The sequence below is a fragment of the Sciurus carolinensis genome, chromosome 8, assembly GCF_902686445.1.
Source record: "Sciurus carolinensis chromosome 8, mSciCar1.2, whole genome shotgun sequence".
Taxonomy (NCBI): domain Eukaryota; kingdom Metazoa; phylum Chordata; class Mammalia; order Rodentia; family Sciuridae; genus Sciurus; species Sciurus carolinensis.
The window spans coordinates 128,055,621-128,070,410 of NC_062220.1; the positions used below are offsets into that span (position 1 = coordinate 128,055,621).

At 40.1% G+C, this 14,790-nt stretch overlaps 1 protein-coding gene and 1 pseudogene across 6 annotated transcripts in view; one reads left to right on the forward strand and one right to left on the reverse strand.

The window, feature by feature from the left end:
- The window catches only part of Ttc28 (tetratricopeptide repeat domain 28), a 567,342-nt gene that overhangs the window by 397,341 nt on the left and 155,211 nt on the right, over positions 1–14,790 (reverse strand). The gene's annotated exons all lie outside the window — the stretch shown is intronic.
- Positions 11,911–14,790, forward strand: part of LOC124990527 (caspase-6-like) — a 101,966-nt pseudogene continuing 99,086 nt past the window's right edge.

The following is a 14,790-nucleotide window of genomic DNA, read 5'->3' on the forward strand; positions in this document are numbered from 1 at the left end:
TGGAAAATTTGCCAACTTTATAGTTATTTTCTAGAAATACTGTCTCCATAAGAGCCCAGTTCTAAATTGTTTTTTTCATAAACCTAATAAATGGGATAGCATTTACATGGGTCATTAAAATTTGAGAACCACAGAGCTAGCATCAAAAATAATTAGAACAACAAAGTGTACTTAGATATAATCTACTTATCAAAGAGATGTTTTTATTTGTGCAAACTAACATAAACAGTTTACTTTTCACATGTTACCTTTATTGATAGCAGTCCTTATTTCTCTTTCCTTACTCTTGGTCCTCTTGCATTACCTACACCGACCTACAACAGGTCCTTCCTTGAAATTATGAAGCATGTAATGTCAGTGGTCAACATCTCTCTCTAGCTCCACCCCCAACTCCCTTGTGTCCTGTCCACAGAAGTGTAGACCCCCCACTTAATGTTGTTTCCTGGCTACTTAAGGTCCCCATCAAAATAGCCCCATCTCCACCTCAAACCAGGTTCTTCATGGACTATGGTCCTGATGTTTCACATTCTTCCTACCAGCTACATCAAGTGGTTACATGAACCCCCTTTCCTAAGGTGTTGCTGGGGCACAGACCAGTCAAGCTAACAAATAGCAAACAAATGCTACTACTGTATTTTCATTTTGCTGTGGATTTTTAAAGCTTCAGCACAATGGGATGTTAGAAAAATAAATCACAGGTGTGTCTGAAAGCAAATAAACTTCTTGATGTCTTCAAAATAAGCCATTATTTAACTGTCTTTTCTTATAAACAAGTCCAACCCTAGATGCTAACTTCTAGAGAAGAAGTAGAGCAGAACAGTGGACATGGCCCTCTTATTAGGCTACCCAGGTCAAGGGCCACCCCTAAATAGCTATGTGAACCTGAGGGAGCCACTTTACCTTCTGGTACTCTCCTTCCTAGTCTGCAAGACTAAATGCTCCTTGAGGCTCCTTTCTAAAAATGTTTTAGTCTAAGTATGATAAATTGCATCCAGTAAGTATAGGCTAAAACAAAAAAGATTATTTAAAATAATATTTCCATAAGGAAAATAATAATTTGGTTAATTAATATGCAATTGATTAATATTTAAGTAAATATTATTTATTAATAACTTGAGTTCCTTGGTTATTTCTTCTCAAAAGCAATTACATATACTCCCTGGGATGTATGTGATACCCTCCCCTAAACCACTAATACTGGTTCTTCTGCAGTAGTTGTGCTGTTGCTGTTGATTTTGTTTTGGGTTTTGTTCTGAGATGGGCTCAAACACCTGGGCTCAAGAGGTCCTCCTACCTCAGGCTCCCAAGTAGCTGTGAATACCAGCACCACGCCCAGCACCGCCATGGTTTTTCATTTTATGTAGTTTTATTATATGTAAGTTACATGAAAAATAAATCCCAAGTCAGATGCACCAAAGTAAAGTCAGGAAAGGAGAACCAGAGTGCTGTTTCATATCATTCAAAATATTTTCAAGCTATGATGCATTAAAAAATGTATCTAACACTTATTAATAATGAATAGTAACTCACCAAAGAGCACTACTTCAACTATCTAGAAAACTGTCTGAAACAGAAATTACAAAAAGAGAACAAATGTCAAGTTTTTTTTAAATCAATTAGACTTTCTTAAATTTCCAAATATTTGAATGGATTTAATATTGATATAATTAGATTTGACTGGTCACCTTTTTTTTTTTTCCCTTCAATACTGGGGATTGAATCCAGGGGTGCTCTACCACTGAGCTACGTCCACACAGCCTTTGTTTTTTTGTTGTTTGTTTGTTTGTTTGCTTGTTTGGGTTTTTTTGGTTTTGTTTTGAGACAGGGTCTCACTAAGTTGCCCAGGCTGGCTGGAACTTGCCTCAGCCTCCTGAGTAGCTGGACTCACACACATGCACCACCACACAAGCCTTGGTCACCTTTTTAAAAGTGTCAGTTCCCTTAACTGGAGCACTTTATGTTTCTTTAATAAATAGACCATTGGTGAACCTACATGATAGCAGCATTACTCAGGGCAATGCAGAAAGAAAAGTAAAAACCGTACAAAGAAGGCAAAAAGTTATTTTAAAAGAAACAAGACAGGGCTGGGGTTGTGGCTCAGTGGTACAGCTCTTGCCTAGCATGTGTGAGGCACTGGGTTCGATCCTCAGGACCACATAAAAATAAATAAAAAATAAATAAATAAATGAAATGTTCATCTACATCAAAAAATATTAAAAGAAAAAAAAAGAAACAAGACATCAATCCGGGGTCATTCCATATAGGAACAAATAATTGCGTTTTCCTTAAATGCTCTTACAGAAATACTGTGTCACAGCAGCAGAACCATTCATGTTTGTGATAATAATCCTGTGTAATCAGATTAAATCATTCTTAGCATCTTTAGTTAAAGAAGACAGAAAATATGTAATATATTTTAGAAAAATTCATATTAAAAATGGTTGAAATTTTTTAAAGGTTGAAAGTTAATATTAAGTTTGAGTTACTGTGAAAATCACAAAAATGCCACAGATAAATTAAAAACTTAGATTTTCCATGAACACCATAGTGACCATGGAATATCAAAATTGATTATGAATTTTCCAAACACATTTTAGTCTTATTATTGATATTTATCACCATCATTCCTACCCTCCTTTCAAACATCAGTTAAGCCACAGTAAATATTACCGTATGTCATGGTAAATATTACTGTATGTCACGCATAGGTAATTTCTCAACCTAATGAATTTTCTAAATTATTATAAATAATTTTAATAATAATAAAATGATTTTCATTTTATCTTTTATTACTCTAGACCACACTCTGTTGAAAAAAACCTAATTACTAGGTAATAAAAACACAAAGTCCACCAAAATGACTGTGGGTCCACCATCACTGACATTTCCTTTCTATTCCTCATTCAAAAATACAGCAATCCCAAGCCCAGTACGGTGATGCATGCCTACAATCCCAGCTACTCTGGGAGGCTGAGGCAGGAGGATTGCAAATTTGAGGTTAGCCTATGCAATTTACCAACCCCTTGTCTAAAAATAAAAATTTAAAAGAGCTAGAGATGTAATTCAGTGGTACAGTGCTTACCTAGCTTGTGCGAGGCCCTGGTTCCATCTCCAGTATTTAAAAAAAAAAAAATTTAACTAATAAAAAAACAATCTTATTTATGCCTGAAAATCTTAATTCCATAAACACAGCCCCAAAATATATAATACATCTGGGCTTAAGCATTACAGCTTTGCACAGATCACAAATCCTGAAAATACGGGTATGTGTGCATTCCACAAATCCTGAAAATACGGGTATGTGTGCATTCTAGTTGTGTTCATTTATTATAAATATTAAAAATACAAGATATGCTTTTAAGTGTTAGAACAACAAATTAATAATCCAGAAAAATGTAATGGAAGGCAAGATTCTTGGCTATGCATAAAACAAGTCAGCATGCAATCTATTTTCAAATTTTAAATACTGTATTTTTATTTTCCTTAAAATAAGGCATATCAACATTGGACAAATCAGAATAAGAAATCATTTATCCATAAAACACTAACTATGATCTAATATATGTTGTTATGCCAACACAGGATTATACCAAGGTTGTCCTAGAGTGTGCAACAAACTTTCTGGGTGGGTTTCTCCCTTCCCTACCCCCTCTACTACCTGTCTAGGTTCAAGTCTACATATGGGTGAGTATGTATCCAAACATGACCAGTTCTCACAAAGACTTTCTGACCTCCAATTCCACTGGGCCCCTATTCCGAATGTTTACTGTATAACTTGGACTTGCCTTAATATCTGTGCTTCTACAAGATCCAGCCCCCCAACATGATATGCTTCCCAAATATTACTTCTCACAAAAGTTAATGATGCTGGAAATATGGGTGCATTTATGAATGGATGTTAGCTTTCATAACCAGACATATGCTAGAGAAATTCTATTCTTTAATAGTCCAAACTGAGAGGTATCTACCAGCAAAATAAATAAATAAATAAATAGCTTATTTGCTGCTTTGACAATTGCCATCAAACTTATTTCATGAGCCTTTCCTAGAAATTCAGTTTATTACAGTGAAAGTGTATGTCAAAGGATACAATTTTAGATTTTTTTCTTAAAATACATGCAAAAAATAATAGAATACTCAAATAACAAAGAACACTACTAGAACAATCTAAAGGACAAAGTAGACTGGGAAAGGGATACAGGTAAAGGGCTCTGTCATGTGAGAATGTGAGAACTCAGCTTCAAAAAACTAAAAAGGGGGACTAACAAGAAGGTTCTGGACAAAAGCTTCATATAAATTCTGAAAATGTCAGTTAAATGATATAATTTTATAGCTTTCAATAAAACTACATGGTTTTAGCACATCAATAAAAGCAAAGTCTTAAAGCTGAGACATACACTGTTATTAATGATGGAATGAATTCACAATGGAAGCGAGAGCTGGCAGGACTGGCCGGGAGTTTAGGTTTTCTCTTGCTTCCGATGTACTTTCCACAGCATGTCATCACTGTGACTGACTAGCAAAATGAAGGTGGCTGCTGGCGCCCTTTCTGGAAGCTGGGTCAATTAAACTCTGTAGCCTTTCACACTGGCAACACTTACTGGCTAGCTCCTGAACAGTAAAGGTGCCAGCTCAGATTTCCTCATTGCTGACTTCCTTCACTTCTTATCAAGTCTACCAACTATTCCCAGCCTTCTCGAATGTTCCTGGAAGTAGTGTTCTACAGATGAGCATTCCTTACCAAATACACAGAATAAAAATATTTAGGGCTAAAGGGAATAGAGATTGGCTCTCGTAGTTTACAAAGAGGGCACTGGTGCACTGACATCTTGTGACCAGTATGAGAGGTCTCACACATAACTGCAACTTTTTACTCTTTTGGAAACACTGAGGCCAGGTGTGGTGGTTCATACCTGTAATCCTGGTGGCTGGGGAGGCTAGGCAGGAAGATTGCAAATGCAAAGCCAGCCTCAGTCACTAGCCAGGCCCTAAGCAATACAGCAAGACCCTTCCTCAAAATGAAAAGGAGAAAGGGCTGGGATGTGGGTCAGTGGTCAAGCACCCCTCGGTTCAGTCCCCACTACCAAAAATAAATAAATACATAAAAATTGAGAAGTTCATAGAACATAAACTTTATCATCTTAAAGTATACAATTTTGTGACATTTAGTACATACACTTATGCAATACCACTTTTTAATAGGTATATAGATGAGCTTATTCTTTAATGAGTTACCCTCACTCCTCTTCAATATGGCATTCCAAGAGGGTAATAAATTGATAACTCGCAAGACAGGGATTTCCAGTAACTGGCAAATCAAAGGATCTTGCCAACTGGCTGAAGATCCCAGAACATCTCATCCCATAAACACATTCATTCACACCAACATTCACTTGCTCAGATCCTCCTCCATGCCCATCCCCTCAAAATTTAAACTGGTAGAGACAGACATACTGACAGTTCCAGTACAGGGCTGAGACCGTAGCCTATACAACCTTAGTCAAAAGAAGGTATGGCCATCTATGCCCAGCATGAGAACTGTTTACAGGAAGACTGAGTAAGGACAGGGCTGACCCAGTTCTTAAGGCATGACCAATGACAAAAGCAAGGTGAGTTAAGAAGAGAATGAAGCAAAGACTCTCAGTGAATCGTGTCCAGTTAGGCTGTAGGGTACCACTGTGCTCCCAAGTAAAAATGTAGTAAGTGCTTTTTATATGCCAAGCACTCTTCTAAGCATTTTGCATTAAATTTTTCAAGTCATACTAAGAGCTAGGTGCCATTCACACTGAAGACCCCAGAAGTGCAGAGAGGGTTAGGCTGCGTGGCCGCACACCTGCCCGGAAGCTGAGTGGATCCTCGCCCAGGCAGTGCAGCTACAGAGCACATCTTCTTCATCCTGAAATCTATACTACAGCTTTCTTTTTTATTTTTTCCATCTTTCTCTTTTTAATAAAATTAATTGCTAAAGGCAGAGCTTTTATTTTTTCAGTTGTAAATGGACACGATACCTTTATTTTATTTATTTATTCTTATGTGGTGCTGAGAATCCAACCCAGTGCCTCACAAGTGTGAGGCAAGCATTCTACCACTGAGCTACAACCCCAGCCCCTAAGGCAGATCTTTTTTTTTTTTAATTATTAAAATCTTTTTTTATGATGGAAGCTACAATGTGCCACAATACGCTGAAGGTCAACCATGAGTGGAAGCCACTAGAATCCCTTTGGCCTCTGAGCAGGTGAGAGAGCAAGGAACAACTCTTGTCATTGTCTCACCCAGTTCCTCCCTCCCCTGCCCCGCCAGGGTGTGCTTAGCCCAGCTTGGAGACTTCTGCTAGACATGGAGAGAAAGGGCAGGTCTTTAACAAGGTGAGTAATGTGAGCCAAGGTGTTTTTAAAACAATTATTTGAAAGGAATGAAAAGGGAGAATGAGACAAAAAAGAGACCAGAAAAAGAAAAATCATTAGGATGCCATTTGCATTAGATCCAGCAAGTGATAATGAGGCGCTAAACTTGAACAGTGGGGAGTCAGATGTGAGAGACTGAATGACTTGCCCAAGGACATGAGTCAAGGGACCTGCCAGAACCAAAACCTGGGTCTCCAGGTTGCACTAATCTGGGAATGGTGTGTGGAATGGATTTGCAGAAAAACCTCTATCCGGACATTTCTATAATTTTAGAAATTTTAACTACTTAATCCACAATGGATTATTTTTTAAAATCTGATTTTATACCATTAAACAAGCTGTAGCCCAAAATGAATAATATCAACTGCAGAGGATTCAAGAAGGTGACTAAATCATTTAGTATAAGTGTATTAAAATTTGACTTAGCCTTATAATCCTGAAACAAAATACTTCATCATAGAGAAAGTATGGAGATTTGAAATACACTCTTTCATAAAAGTAATAAGCTATTCTAAGACACAGATTTACAAGACATAATCCTCACAAGTGAGCTTCCAAACAAGCTTTTTAAATGAAGCTCTGTCAGAGAAGTCATTTAAGAAGCTAGATTCACATTTTATTAATGTGACAAGTGTAACAAGATAAATATATCATATGATTCTCAAATGACATAATTAATGTAGCTTATGTGACATATTCCTATTAATGATCTTTTATTATGTGTGAACAGTAAAATAACATTAGATGAGCAATGACAAAATCCAATCAGCAGTGGCCTTCCTGAAGGTTTTGACTGCAGCCCTATTTACACAATGTTATCTGCTACTAATCCCTGGATTTTAAAGAACAGAAATCACTTCAGAATTGTAAACAAATATGTTCCTAAGAGATAAGCATTTTAATTGCTATCATTTCTGCAAATATAAGATTAAATAATATGATGCATGATAGCCTCTTAAGGTGGAAACAGAGGAAAGGATATTTTGCCAGGCCAATTAGGTTATATGAATAAAAGGATCATGACAGTGGATTGTGAGCCCGTTCTACACAGCTTGGTGCTGTGACTTAATCATGACTTCCATGGAGATTTTGTGAAGAGTGGCTGCCCCCCTCCCTGATACTGTCCGCAAAGATTAGAAGTAAGTGACAAGTCTGGTTTTCCTTAGTAATCCACTACAGTACAAAAACAGTGAATCAACTAAAATATTTTAAAAATCTAGGAATATAAATTTTACCAAGTAATTGTTCTTATTTACTTTTACATCAAAGAAATATTTATGAAGTAACTATACTATCTTTGGCATCAAGAAAGAAAAGAGATGGTTCCTGAACATAAGGAGCTTAAAGTGTTAGGAGGAGGTTAGATATTTACATAAAATGATGGAGATATACATGCTGAAGAGGAAAAAAATCCCAAGAAGTGGAAGACAATGCTCCAAAACTTCAGAGGTAGGTAAAATCACCACATTTCAAGAGGAAAAGGGGCTGGGTGAGGGCATCTTTTTGTAGGCACCTCAAAGTGAGGGAGCAGAGCTCTGGTTAAGTAGAATATACTGAGATCAACTCAGGCTTATCTTTCTTCGATAACTAGCACTTTTCATCAAAGTTCCCAAGTATAATGGTAAAGAACACATGTTCTGAAGTAAATAAAACCTGGCCCAATCCTAGTTTTGACCCTGTCATGCTGTATGACTCTGGGTAAGTCACTTCCCCCCTCTAAATCTCAGTTTCCTTAATTGTAAGGTGCAAATTATGACACCTCCCATCTCACTAGGTAAGTAAGAATTAACTGAATTCATATAGACCAATTAGAGATGTCTAGCACAGAGCAGGTGCCTCAAAAATGGTAGCTGCTACTTGCATGATATTAAATGCCACTTTTACCATGATGTGACAAGGACAATTGCTCAAAATCTTGCTTTAAAAAAATTATTGAGGTATAATTGACTTAGAAAGAACTGTCCACCTTTATGCAACTTGATAAGTGTGGAGATATGCATAAGGCTCTGAATCATGCTTTTAGTTCCATTGTGCTCTCGAAGACTGGGTCCTGAGCTCCTCACTGATCATGGGGGCAAAACACGATGAATCATGCATGTTCTGATAGTTTCTTTGTGAAAAGGTATCATACCCTAATAGAATACTCCAGGTTCATGTGTTTAAAAAGCTTGCATTAAATATTGAGTTTAACCTAGCAAGTAAGCAAAGAAAAGAGGAGGGAAGAGCTACCCTTCAATCATGCACCCCAGTTTCATCCTCAGAAACAAAGAAATCTTGAATCTATAGTTACTCTCTTACAGTGAACCCCAGAATTTAGAAAAGCCCCAACTAGTAGTGGCTGACAGGACACCATGACAGATAACTACCAACCAATTCTAGTAATGAAGCCCAGCTGCAGACAGACACTGCTTGGGGCAGAATTCTGTGGATGGTCTTCTTAGCTTTGTTAAAATCACATCAATGCAGTATCACTTTTCATCTGTAGTGTAAATGGTTTTATGAAACAGTTTGGTAAAACACATGGCATGTGACTGTACCGTTACAAATGTGATAGCAGACACCTCCAGAAACCATCACAATGATCTGATCCTGTGAGTATTCTGGCAAGAGTACGAAAAAATGCCTAATCTTAGGGAAGACTTACTGGTGCCCTAAGGAGTTGAATATGGAGTCTTGTCCAAAGTAGCTTCCATTTCCAATGCAGAAGAAACAAGACTTGTTCTCAACCACCAAATAATCATACAGTATTTGATTGCTCAGCTTATTTTTTCCTAATCTTCTACAAACTCTGCAGAATTATATATGGATCCTAATAATGTGATGATTGGAGATTACGAATACAGTGAATAAACACAACCTTCTGGTATAGCAATTGAAGCATCATAGAGTGAGTAAATACTGCAGAGTGAATCCTAACACTTGAAACAGAATCTTCCAGAGTCCAGAAATCCACCTGACTGCCAAGAATAATACTTCTGTGGTTCAAGCAATACCCGTACCCAGAGGGGTTTCCACAGACATAACCACATGAGTTACTGCATATTGGGTGAGATAGAAAAAACAGACATTTACAAATGTACAGTTTGCAGACATCTTTAAACTACTCATAAATATTCAATTTACAAATACAGAAGAAATGGAGGACTTTAGGCATATGCAGCATCTGTTTAAATTGCTTAATTATATGGTTTCTTCTATGGGTTTTCCTGATCCTGTTTTTATTGGGGGTTGGGGATGGGGGTGGGGAAATACATGGCTCTCCCAACCAAAGTAAATGAAACCAATCTCACTGAAAGAACCTCTCCGATGATAACAAATATATGAGAGATTCTGGATTTAGGATGAGGTAGAAAAGACAATGTCACAGGACAAAATCACATCAGCTGGATGTCAAGGAAAACCTTTCAATTCACCAGGCTATTCTGAGGCAGGGTTTGTCGGATTCCGTAGCAGTAAAACAAATGCACAATATCTTCTCAGGCATTTCACACATGATTTCTATTTCAGCTCTGATGTAAAACTCGGCATCACACATCATGGCACAAAGAAAGAGTCAGTTTAGCTAGTTCAAGTAAAACACCAGACAGACAGCTGCTAACAGACACAGGTCGCGGCTGGGAAGGGGCACAGCAAATTCAGTTCGCTGTGTTTTCCTTCAGAAGAATGTCAATAAAAACCACGTCCAAATGAGGTATTTGAAGGGGGAGAAAAGTCCCGCTATGCAGTGAACCACTGGGTTCACCTAACAGTTATGGGCAGTCGGACAAGTTAGCAAAGGGAGCCCTGGCCAGACGTACAGCTGCCAACAACTTGAAGAACCTGTCTTTCCCCCTTGACATCCCGGGTAGGGACAAGACCCACGTTTGGAAACGTTATTTCTGGGACCAATAGCAATTTATTTTGATAGAACCACTGGATTGTTTTTTTCTTGAGTTCTCAACAAAGGAGCCATATTAGGAAATAATCTCGCAAAAAGCGCAGGGCCCCCTCCCCTTACCCACGCTCGGTGCACACTCGAGGCGCGCCGGCTCGCGGACACCCGCCCGCGCACAATGGCCGCGCTCGGCCCACGCGGCCGCCCGCGCCCCGGCTCCAGGCCTGGCCCCAGGCGCTCGGGCGGGAGGCCCCGGGGCCGACGCCCCGGAACAGCCACTGCGCGGTTGTGCTGGGGCTGCTCGCCCCCCAGCGGGGCCCTGGGGAAGCGGCTGCCAAGGGCTTGGAGGCGATTAACCCCTTGGGGAAGTAGGTGCTGGAGACCCACCTGCGGGGCCGCAGGCGTGTGTCCCGGTGCGGCCCCAACGGTCCTCACCCCCAGAGACCCCGCGCCGCCAAGTCCCTGGACCCTGGTAGCCCGTGGCTGGCTCAGGCACAGCTACGGATGTCGCTGGCTCCTCAGGGCTTCTAGAGCGATCGGCTGTTTCTGAGCTGTCACCCCTGAGGTCCACGCACACCGAGAAGAAAAACTTAGCGGGCAGTGAAGGCAGACCAGACGTGGTAACTTGTCCCGAAGGGAACGGCGCAAGTCCCTTGGGGTCCAGGGCTGCCTGCGCCGCCGGCCCAGAGAACTACTACAGACGTGGAGGGACCCGAGGGCAACCGTCCCCAGTTACCCTTCCCTGAGTCGGGCTTTGGGGCCCCGTCCCCACTCGGTGACACTTACCTTCTTCCGGGGCTGCCATTTCATATTTGTACAGCCGATACGTGGAACATCAAGATGTTGGCTGGGGGCTGGGGGCAGATGCAGGGCAGCGGGGACGCAAGTCATGCTGCCTCCCTCCCACCCCCTAATTCTTTCCCATATTCACTGCGAAGGGAAAAAGCCCAGGAGAGTCCAGTCTTTTCGCATCCCCAAACCACGAACACACTTCCCACCGGGCTAGGAAGTCCCAGCAGCCACCAGTGTACTCCTGCCAGAGCGGCCCCGGCTGGCGCTTGCAAAAGGAGCCTGCGGCAGGGGGTCTCGGAGCCGGCCACAGAGACCCTCTCTCAGAGAAGAGACTGAGAACGCGAGCTGCTGCAGAAACCCAGCCGGGTTCCTGCCATCCAAACCCCTTTTGGCGAATTCTCCTCTTCTCAAAAAAGATTAGACAAGCAATCAAACCCTCACGAGCAGCCTGGAGCAATTCCCAAAATTCTGGGTGTATTTCTCGTTTGTAAAATTTAGCAAAGAAAATTCCAAAGATCTGTAATCAGAGCTTCTTTTACGCTGTATTCTCTTCCTTCTTGGATAACTTGGGGAAAGGATCTGCCCTTCCCGGAGTGCCTACCTTCCCTGAACACTGTAAATAGGAAAACTTGGTTTGTGTGTTTAGATTTTTTTTTTTTTTTTTTTTTTTAATTCCCAAGAACCTTAGTGGGGAAAGGCTGGAAGGAAATCCTGCAAGAACCCAACTCCACAGCTCAGTCTGCACTAATGACTTCCTTCCCTTCAGTGCAAGCACAGCCTGCCCAGCTCCAGCCACACAGCAAAACGGTTTCTGGGTCTTAGTGCCACGACATCTGCTCCATGCAAAAAGTAAAGCAAAGCACAGTTTTGGAGGCACCCAAAGGCTCCAAAGAAACAGATCCAGAAGAGATTCACAAGGGTAGGAAACCCTTTCAAAAGACACAGATTTATGAGTTTTATTGAGAGAAAAAAGGCAAAGGAGACTGTAGGCCAGAACGCTATAAAAACAATCTCTCATTTGAAGAAAAGAGATTTGAGGTATCTATCAAGGTAATCAAGAATTTTTGCCCAGGGCAGGGGATATAGCTCAGTTGGTAGAGTGCCTACCTCGCAAGCACTAAGGCCCTGGGTTCAATCCCCAGCACCGCGCAAAAAAAAAAAAAAAAAAAAAAAAAAAAAAAAAATTGCCCAAAACGAAGCTAAATATAGATTCTAATTGCTTCTAAATTTAGTACCAATTTTATTGCTATAAATATATTGTTAAGAGAATTGAGTTTCATTCATCTTCTGTGAGATGGTCCATCTTAGTTAAGCTGATTAATCCACAAATAGAAAATACTATGTAATTCTATTATTAATCATCCAACAAGTCTATCAACTCCTGTGCCAACATGATACTGTTTTGATAGCTGATAATATAAAAGGTAGTATTAGTTACTATAATACCAACTGATGTACATTATGATAGTAATGGATGTACTATGAGTCCAAAGTTCCCAGTGTCTAACTTAACTACTCTCAGAGTGCTGAATGCATTGTCAGAATTGACTAATATGGGAGATAATATGAAAATCGATCACTATATCAGATCATAAATAAATTATCAAAACACTCCAAACAATTACAGTCAACTGTATTCACATAGGATTGGTCTTATTCCATTTTGTGGATGAGGGCAGGAGATTCAGAGGAGTCACTGGCTCAAAAGAGACCACACATAGAACATGATGGGGCTAGAATTCAAACCCACAATGACCTTTCTTCAAAGCCTATTTTCTTTCCATTTAAGCATCATAGCTACATGCCAACCTTACCCCTCAACTCAATAACCTCACCTCTCATCTCAATAAGCCTATCAACTGCCAGCAACTTAAGCACCTACTATTTGCCAGTCCCTTTTCTAGGCACTAGAAACATAAGAGGCTATCCTTGCTCTTGAGAAGATGACCTAACTTCAGGCAGCAGTCACAAGAGGCTCCAATTCTGTTTGTATTCTGATACATCCAAAGTATTCTAGGCACTTCATGTGGATATCCTACTAGCGAGGAGAATTCAATAAATTCAAACTAAATTAATCCGTCTGCCCTAAAATCAACTTCTCTTCCTAACTTTCCATTTTTTTGTCCATAACGCCATTATTCTTCCAGGATCACAAACTGAAACCTTAGCATCATCCCTTACATCTAATCTATCACCAAGTCCTCTCCCGTCTTTCCTATTCACTTTTAAATTCCAACTGCTGACATCTGAAACCAGAGCCTCACAAAACAAATATATATTATCAACTCAGTGCAAAGCAACCTGCGGGATAGAAAGATGTAAGACTAAGTCCTTAAGCTGGAGGGGGTTACAAAGAAATTAGGAGAGAACAGCCAGGCATTAGCAGCCTCAGTTAGTTAAACAACTATTGAGTTCTGTGGTTGACAGGTGCCTTAGGAGTTAGGAGAAATCATAAGCAAGGGTGGCCAAGGTAGGCTTCACAAGGAACTTGAAGAAAAAAATCTCAAGAGATGTGACTTGTTCTGGAGCCAAAAACCAAAGTGCTTATCATGGCTGCAATGCTTCTAGGACTCTTCCACCTCACCGAGTTCCCTCCTTCTCCTGCTCCCTTACTAAGCCCTTGAAATACCAGCCCTCTTACTGTCCCTTAAACATCCCAGGTATGTTTACGGTGTCCCTACCTGGCAAACTCTTCCTCCAGATACCCTCGCGGCTCCTTTCCTCAGTTCCTTCATGTTCAAAAATCATGTTGGAAAGCTGTGTCTCAACATCACACCTAACATAAACAGTGCCATGACCCTCACCCACTACTGTCTATCCTCTGACCTGGCTACATGTTTCTTCATAGTCCAAGCACATATTTTTGTTTGTTTATTATAAAATGTCTATTCACCCCACAAGAACATAAATTCCAAGGGATCAGGGACTTTGTTAAACACCAACATCCAGTGAATATTACCTCATACACAGAAGGTAACCAGTAAATATTTGTTGAATAAAACCATTTTGAAGACAGAAAAGGGAAAATTCTGTGAACAAAGGAGACAGACATATGTAACATGTATTCAAAATAGAAAATATTGACCTGTTTAAAATATATGAGTTGGCTGGAGGATGTAGCTCAGAGCACTTGCCTAGCATGTTCAATTACCAGCACTGAAAAAATATGTAGATAGATAGATAGATAGATAGATAGATAGATAGATATCCTAAGTATGGGAATATTAGAGGCAGGGACTTTGTCTTATTCAACTTTGTAATCTCCAGAGCTTAGAACAGTACCTAGAACAGAAGTTTGTAATATTTATGTGATAAAAAGAATGAATGGTGAGCTGGGTGCAGTGGCGCACACCTGTAATCCCAGTGGCTCAGGAGGCTGAGGCAGGAGGATTGAGAGTTCAAAGCCAGCCTCATCAAAAGTGAGGTGCTAAGGAATTCAGTGAGGCCCTGTCTCTAAATAAAATACAAAATAGGGCTGGGGATGTATCTCAGTGGTTGAGTGCCCCTGAGTTCAATCCCTGGTACCAAAAAAAAAAAAAAAAAAAAAAAAAAAAAGAAAAAGAAAGAAAGAAAAGAATGAATGGTGAAGGAATGAAATCCTATTCCACTTCATACAAAGAAAAAGATCCTTTGGAAAGGTATATTAGAACCAAATGGCTGGGAATGTGAGGCAAAGAAATTTGGGCTTTATCCTACAGAATGCAAAGCAATGAAGGGATT